The 14783-nt window shown below is 46.8% G+C and overlaps 1 protein-coding gene across 1 annotated transcript in view; it reads right to left on the reverse strand.

Annotated features, from left to right (window-relative positions):
- The window catches only part of TAMM41 (TAM41 mitochondrial translocator assembly and maintenance homolog), a 124780-nt gene that overhangs the window by 635 nt on the left and 109362 nt on the right, over positions 1-14783 (reverse strand). The gene's annotated exons all lie outside the window — the stretch shown is intronic.

A 14783-nucleotide genomic window follows, 5' to 3' on the forward strand; every position in this document is an offset into this window, starting at 1 on the left:
AACATGGCAGACACATAGAATATTATACAGTAACCTAAATTAAAATGACTTACAGTGACCTCAACAATACAGATGCATCTTGACAATGTTAACTGAAAAAATTAAGTCCCAAAAGATTACATACAGCATAATATTCTATTTGTAATGTTAAAAATAAAATTTAAAATAATTTTAGTGGTACATATATCTGCAATAAAATGATATAAAAAATAAGTCATGGCCAGCCTGGCCAACATGGCAAAGCCCATCTCTAGTAAAAATACAAAAAAAAAAATGGTCAGGCGTGGTAGCTCACACCTGTAATCCCAGCACTTTGGGAGGCCAAGGTGGGCGAATCACGAGGTCAGGAGTTCAAGTCCAGGCTGGCCAACATGGTGAAACCCCGTCTCTACTAAAAATACAAAAATTAGCCAGATGTGGTGGCACGCTGCTATAATCCCAGCTACTCAGCAGGCTGAGTCAGGAGAATTGTTTGAACCCGGGAGGCTGCAGTGAGCCGAGATCAGGCCATTGCAGTCCAGCCTGGGTGACAGAGTGAGACTCCGTCTCAAAACAAAAAATTAGCTGGGGATGGTGGCTCACACCTGTAGTCCCAGCTACTCAGGAGGCTGAAGCAGGAGAATCACTTGAACCCGGGAGGCAGAGGTTGCAGTGAGTTGAGATGACACCACTGTACTCCAGCCTAGGCGACAGAGCTGAGTCTCAAAAATAAAATAAAATAAAAACAAAATAAAATAAAAATTGAGGGGATGATGATGCCAGGATTACCTGGGTGGGGGTGGGGGCAGGCATGGGATTGGATGGGAGAAAACCATTTGGTTAAACATTGTTGTCTAGGTCCTAGCTTGGTAGGTTCACAGGTTCTCTATTAAAGATAACTACCTAGGCCAGGCGCAGTGGCTTATGCCTGTATTCCCAGCACTTTGGGAGGCCAAGGCGGGTGCATTGCTTTAGCTCAGGAGTTTGAGACCAGCCTGGGCAACACCGCGAAACCCCATCTCTACAAAAAAATCCAAAAATTAGCTGGGCGTGGTGGCACATGCCTGTAAGTCCCAGCTACTTGGGAGGCTGACATGGTAGGATCACCTGAGTCCAGGAAGTTGAGGCTACAGTGATCTGTGTTGATACCACTACATTCCAGCCTGGGTGACAGAGTGAGACCCTGTCTCAAAAAAAAAAAAAAAAAAAAACTTAAGTGATGGTTTTACAGTAGTGTGAATGTACTTAATGCCATACTGAACTAAACACTTCAAAATGGTTAAAGTGGTACATTTTATATTATGTATATTTTACCAAAAGTTTAAAAAATGTATAAGGAACATAACTGGGCAAATCAAAAAGAAAACAATACTGCTTAAGTAGCTAATAAATAAAGGTAGGCTGTACATAGACCACTGATGAGAATATATTTCAACCCAAGGATTTTATAAATGCGCCAGAAGTGTATTTTAAAAACAAAATAATCAAGGGGGTGACTGAGTGGAGGTAGCAAAGACACAAGATTGGCCCAGAGTTGATCGTTGTTGAAGCTGAGGATGGGTGCAGAGGAGGGTGTTGAGGTAGCCCCTCAGTGGGGGATGGGGGGGTCACACTACTCTATCTGCTCTTACATGTTTGGATTGTTTCATAGCAAAACATTTTATTTTATTTTATTTTATTTTTATATTTTTATTTATTTATTTATTTTTATTTTTGAGATGGAGTCTCACTCTTGCCCAGGCTGGAGTGCAGTGGCACGATCTCGGCTCACTGCAACCTCCACCTACCAGGTTCAAGCGATTCTCCTGCCTCAGCCTCCTGAGTAGCTGGGATCACAGGCATGCGCCACCATGCCTGGCTAATTTTGTATTTTTAGTAGAGATGGGGTTTTACCATGTTACCCAGGCTAGCCTCAAACTCCTGACCTCAGGTGATCAACCTGCCTCGGGCTCCCAAAGTGCTGGGATTACAGGCATGAGCCACTGCACCTGGCCTATTTTTTATTTTTATTTTTATTTTTATTTTGAGACGGAGTCTCGCTCTCTCACCCAGGCTGGAGTGCAGTGGCATAATCTCAGCTCACTGCAACCTCCACCTCCTGGGTTCAAGCAATTCACCTGCCTCAGCCTCCTGAGTAGCTAAGGTAGCAGGCGCCTGCCACCACGCCCAGCTAAGTTTTGTATTTTTAGTAGAGACGGGGTTTCGCCATGTTGACCAAGTTGTTCTCGAACTCCTGACCTCAAGTGATCCTCAGTCACCTCTGGGTGATTCTCCACTTCTGCCTCCCAATGTGCTGGGATTACAGGCATGAGCCACCGCACCCGGCCCTGTTTCATAGTAAAACATTGTAAAAAGGAAAATGAAAAAAAAGTGCAGAGTAGGAAGGACGCGTTGTGGCTGTGTTGTGCTCTCACCCGTTGACTGCACAGCTTCTCAGTTTCCCTTTCGCTCTGTTTCTTTGTGCGTCCTCCCCAATCTAGTTCTTTCTCATCTCTCTGCCAAGGACTTTCCTCACAGCTTTGGCTCCCTTATTGCTATCTCTATTACCCCTTTTAGCTTTTGCCCCCATAGGTAACTGACTCCTTCCGTATCTTCATAGTTCAAATTGCTCAGAGAATCTGATTCTTCTCTTTCTTCTTCCTGTTCTTCTTCCTCTTCCTCCTCTTCTTCCTCTTCTTCCTCTTCCTCTTACACTTCCTCCTCCTGCCCCTCCTCCCCCTCCTCTTCTCCTCTCTCCTCTTCTCCTTCCTCTTCTCCTCCCTCCTTCTTCTCTTCCCTCCTCTTTTTCTCCCTCCTCCTTCTCCTCCTCCTTCTCCTTCTCCTCCCCCTCCTCCTTCTCCTTTTCTTCCTCCCTCTTCTCCTCCTTCTCCTTCTTCTCCTCCTCCTTTTTTCTTCTCCTCCTCCTCTTCCTCCTTCTTCTTCTTGTTCTTGTTCTTCTTCTTCTTCTTCTTCTTCTTCTTCTTCTTCTTCTTCTTCTTCTTCTTCTTCTTCTTTCCTCCTCCTCCTCCTCCTCCTTCTTCTTCTTCTCATTCTGTCACCCAGGCTGGAGTGAAGTGGTACAATCTCAGCTCACTGCAGCCTTAACCTCCTAGGCTCAGGTGATTCTCCCACCTCAGCCTCCTGAGTAGCTGGGACTACAGGCATATACCACCATGCCCGGCTAACTTTTTGTATTTTTAGTAGCGATGGGGTTTCAGTGAGTTGCGCAGGCTGGTCTTGAACTCCTGGGCTCAAGCGATCATCCCACCTCAGCTTCTTAAAGTGCTGGGACTACAGGCGTAAGCCACCATGCCCAGCCTGACTCTTCCCTTTCCACTAATCCATAGAAATGATTGCCAGCTGATCTCCCTGGAAGCCACACAGCCATGAGGGTCAGTGAAGTCAAGCACAGTCCAGTGATGAGAAACATGGTCCATGTGGGCGTGGGGTGGAATGGCTCTAAGATGGCCACAACCAATGACACGTGTGGAAGGGGCTAAGGAGTTCAGTTCATCAGTTAACAATTTCTTAAGGCTGTTCAATGGGTGAGTGTTATAAAAAAAGTTTTCCCTTCCACGCCAATTGCCAATAAGTAGTTTATATTCCAGTTTGTCCTCCCATGTCATACTTCTAAGGGGCAAATAAGAGGAATATCAACAGCTGCCAATCTGAATTGCTCGTAGTACATATAGACTTCTACTGTTCCCCTCATTGCACTAACCTGGCTGTGGAAAATGTGTTTTTCTAGTCCATATCCCTTTGCTTATGATGTACTTTCATGAATCTCTCCTGTTTTCTTCTCTTCAGTCTGACTTATTCCACAAAAAGCACTGAGGAATCAGAAGATGTGGGTTCTAGTTCAGACTCCTCTCTAGGTGACAAAGTGAGTCATTCTATACCTCTGCATATCCCAAGTCTTCCCCTCTGTGGGGAGCTGAGACCAGATCAGGTTTGGCAAACAGGTTTCCTTTTGAGCACCTGCTCTGCCTGGAGCCCTCTCTTGAGAAGGGCTCTGGCAGCACAGTTGAGGCTTAGTGACAAAGTGTCAAGATTGATTATTAATGTATGCTATGGGCAGGGAATAAAAATGAGTGAACCTGGCCGGGTGCAGTGGCTCATGCCTGTAATCCCAGCACTTTGGGAGGCTGAGGTGGGCGGATCACTTGAGGTCAGGAGTTTGAGACCAGCCTGGGCCAACATGGTGAAACCCCGTCTCTACTAAAAGTACAAAAATTAGCCAGGTATTGTGGAATGTGCCTGTAATCCCAGCTACTTGGGAGGTTGAGGCAGGAGAATTGCTTGAACCTGGGAGGTGGAGTTTGCAGTGAGTTGAGATCGTGCTGCTGCACTCCAGCCTGGCAGCCTGGGCGACTCTGTCTCAAAAAAAAAGAAAAGAAAAGAAAAAAGAAAAGAAAAGAATGAGTGAAGAGTGAACAAGATGTTTGCCATTTTTGGTGGAGGAGCGCTAAAAATCCCATCTAGTAATAACTTCTTTCTTTTCTCATAGTGTGAGAACAGGTGCGTTTCTACTTTTCTGGGAACCAAAGAACTCAGTGGAAAAACAAAATGATCTCATTTCAGGGAGAGAGGAAAGAATAAGAAATAATCTAAAATAATAATAATAACTAATGTTTGAGGAGCACTCACTATGTTTCAGGCACCACTCTAAGTGCTTTACAACAAGTATCGAATTTTGGCCTCATAACAATTCTATCGTAAGGTAGGAACTGTAGGCATCCTCCTTATGCACACAAAGAAACTGAAACATGCAGACATTAAATTACTTGTCCAAGGTCTTAAAGACAGTAAGAGTGCAACTAGAATTAAACCCTGTGGTCCAATTCCGGAGTCCACCTGCTTATGCTCCTCACTCCTCAGGATTGCCTGCAGACTAATTGCATCCGGCATCCCCTGAGAGCCTGCTAGAAATGCAGGCTTGCAGGATCCACCCAGACCTGCTGAATTGGATCTGCATTTCAGCAAGCTTCCCAAGTGACTCATATTCACAGTGCACTGAGAAGCAACTGCTTGCTTACAGATGTTACTATTATTATTATTATTTCAGACAGGGTCTTGCTCTGTTGCCCAGACTGTGGTGTAGTGGTGCAATCTCTGCTCACTGCAGCCTCCACCGCCAGGGCTTCAGTGATCCTCACACCTCAGCCTCCTGAGGAGCTGAGACTACAAGCATGTGCCACCACACGAGGCTAATTTTTGTATTTTTTTCTAGAGACAAAGTTTTGCCACGTTGCCCAGGCTGGTCTCAAACTCCTGGACTCAAGTGATCCTCCCGCCTTGGCCTCCCAAAGTGCTGGATTACAGACATAAGCCACTGTACCTGGCCTATTTCTTTTTTTTTTTTAATTTAATTTTTTTTTTTTTTTGAGACAGAGTCTAGCTCTGTTGCCCAGGCTGGAGTGCAATGGCGCGATCTCGGCTCACAGCAACCTCCGCCTCCTGGGTTCAAGTGATTCTCCTGCCTCAGCCTCCTGAGTAGCTGGGATTACAGGCACGCACCTCCACACCCGGCTAATTTTTCTATTTTTAGTAGAGACAAGATTTCTCCATGTTGGTCAGGCTGGTCTCAAACTCCCAACCTCTGGTGATCCGCCCACCTTGACCTCCCAAAGCGCTGGGATTACAGGCGTGAGCCACCGTGCCCAGCCCCTGGCCTATTTCTTATAATCACATGTGAATCTGCAACTATTTCAAAAAAAAAGAAAGTGAAATATTATGTAGGTTTTATTTTTCCTGCTTTTGTTGTTGAGGAAACAGAGCTTTGAAGAAGCTAAATAAGCAGCCCACTTGGTAATTCAACCTATGTATTGAGGCCCCACCTGCTGTGTGTAAGACACTGCTTTCAGCACTGAATTTCCAGCAGTGAACAAATCTTGCCCTCGTTGAGCTATCATTCTAGTGGGTACTCAGTTCAAACCCACATCTGGGTGCCAAGTCCTCTACTGCTCAGAAATATGGTCACAGATTCAGAGAGTAGTAAATAATAAAGCTACACAAGGTTCAAATATTTGCAAAATGTCTATACAAGTATATATGAAAGCATTAACAGTGCTAGGTACACAGTAAGCACTCAATTAAAATTAATCCTCTTCCTTTCTTTCTTGCAGTTGCCTCAGAGCCTGGAAGGAAGCTCATCTCCACTGTGACCCAACTGGATGGGGTCCACGATGGGCCCATTTTGAGTAGCTGTGACCTGAGCTTCATGCCCCTTTGGCGATTAGTTGAAGAGCTGTGATTGAGGGCGATGTTCCAAGGTCTGGAGATGGACCCTTTTAAACCTGACAGGGAGGCCAGGCATGGTAACTCACGCCTGAAATCCCAGCACTTTGGGAGGCCAAGGCGGGCGGATCACCTGAGGTCAGGAGTTCGAGACCAGCCTGGCCAACATAGTGAAACCCCGTCGCCACTAAAAATACAAAAATAGCCAGGTGTGATGGCAGGTGCCTGTGATCCCAGCTACTTGAGAGGCTGAGGCAGGAGAATCGCTTGAACCTGGGAGGCGAAGGTTGCAGTGAGCCGAGATCGCGCCATTGCACTCCAGCCTGGGAGACAAGAGCAAGACTCTGTCTCAAAAAAAAAAAAAAAAAAAAAAAAAAACTTGCCAGGGAGTCGGTGATGTGTGTTCCTGTGAATGTCAGTTCTTTTCACAGCATGGTTCTGAGAAAGTGCCCTTAAGCAAGACCAAATTTATGGCCAGAAAGATTGCTCAGACCCGGACATCTGAGTGGCATCTAACACTATTCTAAAGATTGACTTTGTCCTCATGCAAGGAATTTTCCTTTAAATACTATAAGAACAATTCAACATGCAATATATTCTTGCTGTCTTTCCTATAAATAAATTTCACTGGGCTGGGACGGGAAATAAAAGCCTTTTTCAACACACTGAAAAATTGTTGCAGATGCTGGATTCAAGGCCAGTCAGAATTTGGCCGCTGCTGTCAGACAGAGAGTGGTTTGAATGAGGAAGCTTACCGAGAATGAATGTGTGTTTTCTTCTGTAGGTGGAATACAACAACACCCCAGAGTGAAATTCTTCCAACTGGGATTGCCCTGTTACCCTGTCTTTTTCTTTCTTTCTTCCTTTTTTTCTTTTCTTTCTTTCTTTTTTTTTTTTTTTTTTTTTATGAGACAGAGTCTCACTCCGTTGCCCAGGCTGGAGTCCAGTGGTGCCATCTCGGCTCACTGCAACCTCCACCTCCTGGTTCAAGCGATTCTCCTGCCTCAGCCTCCAAAGTAGCTGGGATTACAGGTGCATGCCACCACACCCGGCTAATTTTTGTATTTTTAGTAGAGACAGAGTTTCACCATGTTGCCCAAACTGGTCTCGAACTACTGACTGCAAGGAAGGAAGGAAGGAGGGAGGGAAGGAGGGAAGGAAGGAGGAAGGAAGGACAAGGTTATTGGGTGCCAAGTGTGTGCAGTGTTGAACATTCTCATTTAATGCAGTGTGATCCTATGAAGAAGATTGTCCCATTATGCAGATGAGAAAACAGGGGCTCAGAGAGGGTAGGACATTTGCACGGGCAGTGCAACACTAGGATGCAAACCAGCTGGTCCTACTTCTCATTGAACAATCTTTCAATAATACCACTAAATTCACCCAGAAAAGACCTTTGGAGAATCTCTAAATAAATAATTGCATTTGGCAGGGCGCAGTGGCTCAAGCCTATAATCCCAGCACTTTGGGGCACGATGGCTCAAGTTTGTAATCCCAGCACTTTGAGATGCCGATGTGGGTGGATCATCTGAGATCAGGAGTTCAAGACCAGCCTGACCAACATGGCAAAACCCCATCTCTACTAAAAATACAAAAATTAGCCAGGTGTGGTGGCACACACCTGTATTCCCAGCTGCTCTGGAGGCTGAGGCAGAGAATAGCTTGAACCTGGGAGGCAGGATGCAGTGAGCCAAGATCACACCACTGCACTCCAGCCTGGGCGACAGAGCAATACTTCATCTCAAAAAAGAAAAAGAAAAAAGAAATTGGCTGGGCGCGGTGGCTCACGCCTGTAATCCCAACATTTTGGGAGGCCAAGGCAGGTGGATCACGAGGTCAGGAGTTCAAGACCAGCCTGGCCAGCATAGTGAAACCCCATCTGTACTAAAAATACAAAAAATTAGCCGGGCGTGGCGGTGGGCGCCTGTAATCCCAGCTACTTGGGAGGCTGAGGCAAGAGAATCACTTGAACCCGGGAGGCGGAGGTTGCAGTGAGCTGAGATCACGCCATTGCACTCCAGCCTGGGCGACAGTGTGAGACTACATCTCAAAAAGAAAAAGAAAAATGAAAAACAAAAAGAAAAAAAATGTATCTACCTTCTTACAAAACCGCTTCCATTCTGAAGGGAAACGTTTCCTCCTGGTTTCCCATCTTCTCTGCACCACCACATGGAGCTGGAATTTGCTGGGGTTCGAATGTCAGCACCATGTTTACCAAAGGATGGGAAACCCCTGGCAAAGGAAAGTTGCTGATACGTTGGTATTGGACGGACCTGATTTCAAACCTGGGTCCTACCTGCTCAAGCCTCTGTTTCCTCACCTATATGATGGGGATGACTCCTACTTAGAAAAGTGTGTGTATGCATTAGAACAGCCACATAATCAGTAAAAGTGGGTCCCAGGTCAAAGTCATGTGAGCCCCTACTGCATGTAGTGCTGCTGGATTACCCAGCAAGCAGGCTATGTCTGTATTTAGGGCACCGCAATGTACAAAATGATTTTTGAAATAATTTGATATATATAACTAAATGACCAGATTAGTCATCTTGGGTAAAATCAGATCTTGTTTAGACTATTTTATAGTTTAATATCCTTCTAAATTACATATATAAGGAGACATCATCATCTTTCCAGGACATAGAGGCATTAAAAACTCGAATTCTGCAGGGCACAGTGGCATGTCCCTGTAGTCCCAGCTACTTGGGAGGCTGAGACAGGAGGATCATTTGAGCCCAGGAGGTTGAGGCTGCAGTGAGCCATGATGGTGCCCCTGCATTCCAGCCTGGGTGACGGAGACCCTGTCTCTAAAAAAATTAATAATAATAATAAAAGACTCAAAAAAGTTAAGTGCCTGCTACTTTAGACCAAAAAGAAACCCTCTCCTCCTTAAAGCAGTAAGGGAAATGGGTTTGGGTCCCAGATAAATGAGATTTTAGTACAGACGGGGGAAAAGGAGAGCAAGGATGTGTTTGTTTTTATTTCCAGGGTGGGAGAGAGGCTTTCCAAAGACTAGCAAGCTGATGCCCCATGGCAGTGGGTAATGTCATTTCTAGATCCTTGAGGCTGCTACAAAAGCCACAGTGATGCCCAGTCCAGCTTCCACGTGTCTCCCCTGCCTGCCCCTCCTCTCCCCAGGGACTTTATGTGAATCCTGGGGTTGCACTGTGAGGGGCCTCAATCTAATTAGGGCATTTTTTTTTTTTTTTTTTTTGAGATGGAGTCTCACTCTGTTGCTCAGGCTGAAGCACGATCTCGGCTCACTGCAACCCCTGCCTCCTGGGTTCAAGCAATTCTCATGCCTCAGCCTCCCTAGTAGCTGGTATTACAAGCATGCATCACCATGCTGGGCTAATTTTTGTATTTTTAGTGGAGGCGTGGTTTCGCCATGTTGCCCAGGCTGGTCTCAAACTCCTGACCTCAGGTGATCCTCCTGCCTTGGCCTCCCAAGGTGCTGGGATTACAGGTGTGAGCCACCACACTTGGCCCATTAGGGCAATTCTTCTTCCTTCCTCCATGTCTCCCTTTCTTCCTTCCTCTATTTCTTCGTTCATCCTTTTGTTCTCTTCTTTCCCTTTTTCCTTCCTTCCTCCCTCCCTCCCTGCCTTCCTCCCTTTCTTCTTTCTTTCCTCCCTCCCTTTTTCCCTCTCTCTCTCCCTCCCTGCCTTCCTTCCTTCTGTCTAGAGCACCATCTGTTTGCCATTTACATTCTAGATGTTGATGTTACAACTGTCAGTAAGACAAGCAAGGTTTCACTCTCATGGAGCTTCTCCTCTAACAGGGAGGTGTTGGGGAAGAGGTGGGGAGAGAGACCGTTAGCCAGGAAACATAATTTAAGTCATGTAAGTTAACATAAAAGAGATCATTCGAAATAGTGAAAAAAGACCGTTTAAAATAATGACAAGTGCTATGAAGAAAATAAAACAGAGCAATGAAATACAGGGTGACGGGTTGTGACAGCAGAATAGCATCACTCCAGTAGGGTGATCAGGGAGGGCCTCTCTGAGGAGGTGACATTTGAGCTGAGGCCTGAATGATGACAAGGAGACAGCCGTGCCACAATCTAGGGGAAAAAGATTTCCAGGCAGAAAGAATAGCAAGCACAAAGACTCTGGGACAGGAACACAGTCACCATGATGGAAGGATGGAAGGAAGGCCTGGGTGGCTGGACCATAGGAAATAGGGGTTGGGGGGACAAATTCAAGAAAAATCTGGGAAGTGGTCCGGCTGTGGTAAGGAGCTCTGACTTTATTCTACATGCCAAGGGAAGCCACTTGAGGGAGTTTAGGGATTAGGGTAACATGATTTGAGTTGTTTTTTTTTTTTTTTTTTGAGATGGAGTCTTGCTCTGTCATCTAGGCTGGAGTGCAGTGGTACGATCTTGGCTCACTGCAACCTCCACCTCCTGGGTTCAGGCATTTCTCCTGCCACAGCCTCCGGAGTAGCTGGGACTACAGGCGCCTGCCACCATGCCCGGCTAATTTGTGTATTTTTGGTATAGGCAGGGTTTCACCATATTGGCCAGGCTGGTCTTGAACTCCTGACCTCAAATGATCTGCCCACCTTGGCCTCCCAAAGTGCTGGGATTACAGCCATGAGCCACCGCACCAAGCCTGTGTGAGTTCTTAAAAGAGCTCTCTGATGGCTGTGTGGAGAATAGACTGTCGGTGGGGCACAGATAGATGCCTGAGGCCTTTTACCCTTCTGCAGGGACCTGGCTGAGGCATAATGCTAGTAACAGCTATTCATCTGGAAGGGGGTGTTGCATGACTCAGCATCCAGGCCTTATAAGGAGTTTGGGGGTGTCCTGAGATTTTTTTTTTTTTTTTTTTGAGACGGAGTCTCGCTCTGTCACCCAGGCTGGAGTGCAGTGGCACCATCTCGGCTCACTGCAAACTCTGCCTCCCGGGTTCATGCCATTCTCCTGCCTCAGCCTCCTGAGTAGCTGGGACTACAGGTGCCCACCACCACACCAGGCTCATTTTTTTTCGTATTTTTAGTAGAGACGGGGTTTCACCATGTTAGCCAGGATGGTCTCGATCTCCTGACCTCGTGATGCATCCGCCTCGGCCTCCTAAAGCGCTAGGATTACAGGCGTGAGCCACCACGCCCGGCCAGGGGGGTCCTGAGATTTTTAAATTTTCGTTTCCAAGTCCAAACAGGTATTCTGGAAGAACAAATGGCTCTCCTCCAAGTAGTGACTCAGGGACCCAAGATCCTTCTATCTTGTGCCTCTGCCAGCCTCTGGGGCCCCAGAGTTCATTGCATGACCCTCTTTAGCCAGCAAGCAGATGGAGAAAGAGCATGGAGAAGGCACACGTCCTTCCTCATTATGTGGGCCAGCACACAACACTTTATATTCCATTGGTGAGAACCAGTCACATGGCCTCACTGAATGAAGGCGGGCTAGGAAATGTAGTTCCTGGGTGGGCAGCCACTTCCCATCACCGGCTCTGTGGAAAGAGAACACGGGCCTTTGGTGGCCAGCTGGTCATCTCTGTCAGCAAACCTTCTGGGAGGAATGCGAGGCACCCGGGATGACAACTTGGCTTTTGGCCTGAGGAGAGATGAAAGGTGATCCTTAACCAAAATGGGAAGCTGGGGGAGGAGTAGAATTATCCTTGGGGCAGAACCAAGAGTTCCATTTTGCACGTAGTGTGAGCTGTCTGAGAGACATCTGAAAGGAGACATTGGGAGGGAAACTGGATATATGAAACGGGCACAGAGGTGGGGTCCAGACTAAAGACTTAAATGTGCATTTTCCCCTTCACCCAGTGGCTTCTGATCCTGACAGCTCCTCTTACAGTCATATGGGCCCTTCACTGCCTTTGACCCTGAGTGCACTAATTACACTGGTGTAGTTCACTCCTCTATTAGAAAGAATGTTTGTAATTCTCTCACTAAATGATAGCTCTGTTACATGCAGCCACTCATTCAACACATAGTTCATTGAGTGTCTACTATGTGCTGGGCACTCATGATTAGCAGGGAAGAAGATCTAGTCTCTGCCTAATGAAGACTGCATTCTAGTAGGAAAAGACAGATAATAAACAAATTAAAAAGCAAATATGGACCGGGCGCGGTGGCTCACGCCTGTAATCCCAGCACTTTGAGAGGCCGAGGCGGGTGGATCACAAGGTCAGGAGATCAAGACCATCCTGGCTAACACGGTGAAACCCCGTCTCTACTAAAATACAAAAAAAAAAAAAAAAAAATTAGCCGGGTGTGGTGGCAGGCGCCTGTCATCTCAGCTATTCGGGGGGCTGAGGCAGGAGAATTGCCTGAACCCGGGAGGCGGAGCTTGCAGTGAGCCAAAATCATGCCACTGCACTCCAGCCTGGGCAACAGAGTGAGACTCTGTCTCAAAAAAAAAAAAAAAAGCAAATGTGACTCAGGCATGGTGGCTCACACCTATAATCCTAGCACTTTGGGAGGCTGAGAAGGGAGGATCACTTGAGCCAGGAGTTCAAGACCAGCTGGGCAACAAAGTGAGACCCTGTCTCTACAAAAAATAAAATAATCAGCCAGGCATGGTGGTGCATGCCTGTAGTCCCAGCTACTCTGGAGGCTGCAGCAGGAGGATCACTTGAGCCCAGGAATTTGAGGCTGCAGTGAGTTACGACTGCGCCACTGCATTCCAGCCTGGGTGACAGAGTGAGATCTTGTCTCTGAAAAAAATTTTAAAATTCTTTTAAAAAGTAAATATGGGCTGAGGCAGGCAGATCACTTGAGCTCAGGAGTTTGAGACCAACCTGGGCAACATGACAAAACCCCATCCCTACAAAAAATACAAAAATTAGCCAGGTGTGGTGGCGGGCACCTATAGTCCCAGCTACTTGGGGGTGCTGAGGCGGGAGGATCACTTGAGCCTGGGAGGTGGAGACTGCAGTGAGCTGTGTTCATGTCACTGCACTCCAGCCTGGGTAACAAAGTGATACCTTATTTCAAAAAGGAAACAAAAAAGAAAGTAAATATGTAGTGAATCAGGTGCCCTAGAGAATAATGGAGAAAGTGCCTGGGAAGTCAAGGGTAGGATTAGTAGAAACAGAAAGACTTCTATAATAAGGCAACATTTGAGCAGGAACGTGAAGGAAGTTGAGGGAGCAAAGCACGTGTATATAATGAGGGAAGAATGTGATGTGCCAGGTGAGGGCGCAGCAGGTGCACAGGCCCAGAGGTAGGGGAGTACCCAGCATGTTTCCAAACCACGCAGGGGCCCAGCGTGGCTGCAGTGGGGTTGGAATGAGAGATTCAAATGGGGTTAGGGGTTGAGATCAGAGAGGCAGGGGGTGAATAGATCATGCAGTAGCCAAAGCAAAGGGGTTTTCTCCAACACCTTCATGTAACTGGAGAAGGGAGAAAAACAAACCTATTTCCTCGTGCAGAAATCTCTCCAAAGAGAGCAATGTACAATATCAGGAACTTCCTGTGTAGTTTCCAAAATGAAACACCTTCAAAGTGGAGGATTTGCAGCCCAAATAAGAAAGGGTAACCGTCTCATAATGTGGAGTACAGAATACACCATCCCTCCTCGTGCAGCAGTTTTCTTCACAGTTAATTGCAGCCACATGTGCCCATGGAAAGGAAGCATTTTTAGCAAGTACTATCAGAGACCTGGGCAGGCGCTTCCCATCCCTCATGCTCAGAGCAAAACCAATCATGTGATTAGCTCAGGAGGATGGGAATGTAACAGTGCTATAATGATAAATACTCTGTTTTCTGAATTTCAATTCCAAAATCTGAGCAAGATGCCTTTTATTAGCTTGTTTTGATAAATGTCAGAAGCAGCAGGTTTAAATCAAGGAAGACACAGTTTCTCATGGTTTCTGTTAGGTTACCTTGGGCAGTTCCTCCTGATAGGCCCACTGTAGTGAGGGTCATGAAACAAAAATACCAAGGATGGCGTCTGGGTCTTTTACCGCTGCTCTTGATCACAGCGGGGCCTCAGCGCACCCTGCTTCAGCAATTACCACAAACGTGTGGGCAGGATTTCAGAGTGGCTGCTCGCCAGTTTATCTCATTTAATGCTGGCATCCCTGGAACTGGTCCCATTTTCTGTTCTATACAAGAGGGTATAGAGTGAATATTGGTGTGGGTTTGGCTCCCAAGCGTCTGGCCACTCTTCCTATTTAGGGGAAATTGTTCTGTAGACTTGGTCTACAGAAGCCAAAGGGAGCTGGATAATCCCTCCCTGGGGCTAAGACACAGGCTCAGCCAACTGGATGCACCTGCCCAGGACCAGAACTCTTCAGGGGATGATTCGAAGGCTTGATGGTGGCAACATCAAGAGTCCAGGAATGGCAGTGCCCAGGCTGCAGTGCAGGGAGAGTCAGGAGTCCGTCTGCACCAGATGGCTCCCGGGGCAGCCCTGGCCACCTTCTCTAGCTCCTGACCACCTTCTCTAGCTCCTGACCACTTTCTCCAGCCTTCCCATCTGTTCTTCAGCCACCCAACACCCAGCCAGTGGTCTCCGTTTCTGCTTACCTTAACCAGAGACCACTCCTGTTGTCTATAACCCAGAACCCTGGCTTAATCTTAAGTAATTTCCAGACACCCACCCCCACCTGCCCCCCGCATTAAAGAACAGAAAT

Source organism: Pan paniscus, chromosome 2, assembly GCF_029289425.2.
Source record: "Pan paniscus chromosome 2, NHGRI_mPanPan1-v2.0_pri, whole genome shotgun sequence".
Classification (NCBI taxonomy): domain Eukaryota; kingdom Metazoa; phylum Chordata; class Mammalia; order Primates; family Hominidae; genus Pan; species Pan paniscus.